At 32.2% G+C, this 3,921-nt stretch overlaps 1 pseudogene; it reads right to left on the bottom strand.

Moving 5' to 3' along the window:
• Positions 1-203: 203 nt before the first annotated feature.
• On the bottom strand, positions 204-303 carry LOC122123468 (annotated as a pseudogene).
• Positions 304-3,921: the final 3,618 nt, after the last annotated feature.

Raw genomic sequence — 3,921 nt, 5'->3', positions numbered from 1 at the left:
AAGATTCCTTTAATTCCTAGGTCCTTATAGAATTTTATTTCTTTGGGATAAAATGAAAATGTTATCTAATTTCAAAACTTTTATAAAGGTTATGCAATATAAAGGCCTTCATAAAAAGGTGAAGATTAAATGGTGTAAAACTAACTTTTATTCCTATGAATTACATGTATAATTACACTTGTATATTTGTAATCAACTGTTTAATAACTGTTTTTCATTTCTTCACAAATTTTCATATCATCCTTGTGCAAGAGCCATGCTAATCTCTGTATTGTAATTTGGGTAGATGTGCTGCTGAAGCATGTAGTATCCTGTAAATTTAAGTAATTAATGATGCAATCTTAAGACAGGCATATATCCTTGGTTGCCTATTTGTAACAGGGAAACCTTATTGTTTCCTAAATTTCTATTCATCTTATTTCTGTAAAATTCTGTTTTTGGTGGAAAAAACTTATATTGATTCTTCAATTGCTCACATTTGCAATTTTTGTCAATTAATTTTTAAAGTCTTTTTTATTTGAAATTTGATCACACTTTGAAGCCTTTATAGGTAGGTCCAAAGGTGATGGCTTTTCAAGTACTTATTTATCAACTGAGTTAGCTTTGTGGAGCTAAAGGATTCAAACTAAGCCTTGCTTAAGAGCTACTCTAAACTTCTCCAGCTTAAAATTTCCAAATTGAGGTCTTACTGGCACAAATGTCTGCCTTACACTTTACCCTTGCTCCATGTAGGAACAGACCAACCAGAATATCTTACCCTGACAGTATAGCTTGTCTTACTGGAGCAAAACTAATCTTAGTTACAAGTGATCATAGAGAGATTAACAGTTCAGACAGAACTGTTCAGACAGAAGGTATTTTTTCAAAATATAATTATTTATTATCCCTACCATTTCAAAAGTAGCTAATGCCAAGAAGGTGAAAAAAATTGCTCATATGCATGATTACCTAATGTCCTGGCCTGTCCACCATCCAACCAGGCAGGAACTTACACCACCGATTTTCTATCACCAAATATATTCCATAGCTCCAGGATAAGTCCATATGTTTCTCCTCGTTATTAGGCCTTAAATTGGTAATGTTTTAATCACAGTGTTTCCTCTTGTGTCTAAGCTGTACATCTCTGGATGGAAAAGCTTTAGCTCTAATTCTACCAAACACTGAGGTAGAGGTAATGGAATAATATTTTAAAACAGTTGACTTTGTTACCCTAACCACAAAAGAACAATGCAAAACATTTTCTTATATTACATATACTTATATAATTTATAATTATATGTGCTGCTTTTATATTTCACACAGTGAATCTTACTAAAATTAATTGATAATTTGACAAATTAATTGTTATTTACTTCAATGAATAGATTGGAATATAAATAATCAGGATTAGAATATATATTGGAATATAAAAAAATCAATGCAATGTTTTCGTTATAAACTTGTGATACCTTCTAAGTGTTCTTGGTTTCTGAATTCACATGGTAAAAAAACAATTTTGTTTTCCTCTAATCTATAAGGGATTTTACTCTGCTGCTCTGTTTATTGCTTTAACTCGCTGGTCCCAAACTGTTTTTCTGCATATTTCTGAAGAATTTCTACTGATTATACTCAAATTTTGCTGATATGATGTCTAAAAGGTATTATTCTTCTACAGGACCCACGGGTCCTAGGATCCCAGGTCCCATTTATCTTCATCATCAGATAACTAGGGCAAGAGTTCTCATCTAGGCCCATGCAACATGCCAACAGAAAATAACTGAAGAACCATCTCAATTTCTCCTTTCCTATATTTCAGGGCCCCAATTCCTTGAAATGCAGGAATTACCAGTAAGCAATTGTCAAATGCCAGGCAACTTAAAATGCAGGATGAAATCACAAAATGTTAAAGTGCAGTAATTGAAACTTTCAATTTTCAGATGACTATCCCATATGAGTGGACAAGACCACAAATGTCACAAGATTATTTGTAATACCCCTCTCGTAATGATTAATGAATGATTTCAGTCCAGCATCAGCAGGCAAAAAAATAGTTCCTGGAACGATAGATCCAAAATTGGTCTACAAATGGTAGGAATACTTGACATAGAGGTCAAATATAATTCAGAAAAACATTGAGAAGATCCTTAGTGCTTCAAAACACTGGTATTTCAGTAAAACTTGGTTCTATAGTATAAAAATATTGTCATTCTCAAACAAATGATAACCTACATTTAATTTCCTGAAAGTATATTCCTTTTCAAATAAACTTTTTAAACTCACACTTGCCAAAGTAACACTTTACAAGTAGATAATATTTAGTGACGTTACAAGTTTTTCAAGTGTAGGGAGCAAGTTAAAATAGAGTTGATTTATTTCCCAGCACTAATGCCAAACAGGTTCAACCATTCATTAAAATGTAGAAATAGTACCCCCCACCATTTGTGTTTTTCAGTAGGTGCATTCAAAAATTTGTTAAATAGATCAGCCTCCCATATTTCAAACCAAAACATTAGCTAATAAAGTAAATTTCATCACATAATAAATAGATTTTGAAAAGTCATTAATAGTTGCCTTATCATATGGTGTTTTATGTTTTCCCTATCTGTCTAACATAGTAAGAAATATGACTTTATGTCTTTTTTTAATTTTAATTTTTTGTGAACATACTGTACAGAGGGTTTACAATTACATGGGCAAGATAATGAGTACATTTCTTATCAAGCATTGCAGCCTCCTCCTTTGTTTACCCTTCACATCCCTTCCTAGTGACTTTAAGTCTTAAATATGGGTACTCATCAGAGATTTGACAAACATAAAATTTGTCTTTTATTTCTATCATATTCCTCTACAGTAGTCAATTTTAGTTTTCTTCTTTTTCCAAAACTTATAGGTAGAAGAAAATATTATCCCATGTAAAATAAAATAATCACACACCATTGTACAAAGCCATTTACAAAACTGGTAGTTAGGAATACATTCTAAGCCCTTTTTAAACTTTCATGTTGACTACAGATTAATCATTCAAATGGAGGGGAATAAAATCATGTCTAGGTGCTTCATGTCTCCAGTCTTGCAAATTGTTACTTCAGATGAATGAATTATGGAAATATAAGCTGACATCAGTTCAAGTATATGTAGGATCTAAACTCCATGGAATGTATATAAACCTTTCAAAGTACTAGCAGACAGTTTAACAGAATGACTATCAGAAAGATGAAAACAGAGAAGAATAATAGTAAAGTCATAGAATGAATGAAAATGGAACGAGGAACGTGTACAGCTAGAACACTCAATGTACACATGTGAGAAAGGGCGTGGTAAATCGGAAATAAATCTTGTAGAAGGGGTTGGTTTAGAATGATAGATGGTGTGACTCTGATCCTGGAACATTGGAAAATTAGACGGACATATTTAATTGTAACAAACTTGCACAACCTTTTTAAATTCAGTGAAAAAACACAACAAAAAAACAAACACACACAAAAACCACAACCAAACAGCAATCTCTATAGAGTATGATTATGACCTCTCAAAATTTTAATTAGTTAATGAAGGACAATCTTGGGGAAAGCATACAAAACTGTTTAAAGTGGGCAGTTTGGGATAGAGGAGAATTTTTAACAGATTTAATAAATTGTCTAAGGTTATAAATCACCTACATCTGCTGCAAATATTTTCTTCTGGGAATTCTCTTGGTCTGATCTGGACACTCCAGCCCTGAGCCACACTTGATAGCTTGTGAAGATAGAAGATGGAAGAAAAAAGATCAAGAACCCATTACTCCACTGGAGAGAAAACAGTCCTCTATGTTTTCTCTCATTTCTCTTGACTACTTTTATTCATAATTTTAAGTCAAGTGATTTGAATTATATATTCCCTCTTTGTTCTGGCAAAGAAATTGTTCAAAGTAATTTACTAAATATTATTTGCCATTTTTTTCTA

This window comes from Dipodomys spectabilis, unplaced genomic scaffold (genome assembly GCF_019054845.1).
Source record: "Dipodomys spectabilis isolate Male_0828 unplaced genomic scaffold, ASM1905484v1 ptg000228l, whole genome shotgun sequence".
Classification (NCBI taxonomy): Eukaryota; Metazoa; Chordata; class Mammalia; order Rodentia; family Heteromyidae; genus Dipodomys; species Dipodomys spectabilis.
Note: the sequence above shows the minus strand (reverse complement) of the source record. Positions and strands in the feature narration are given on the sequence as shown.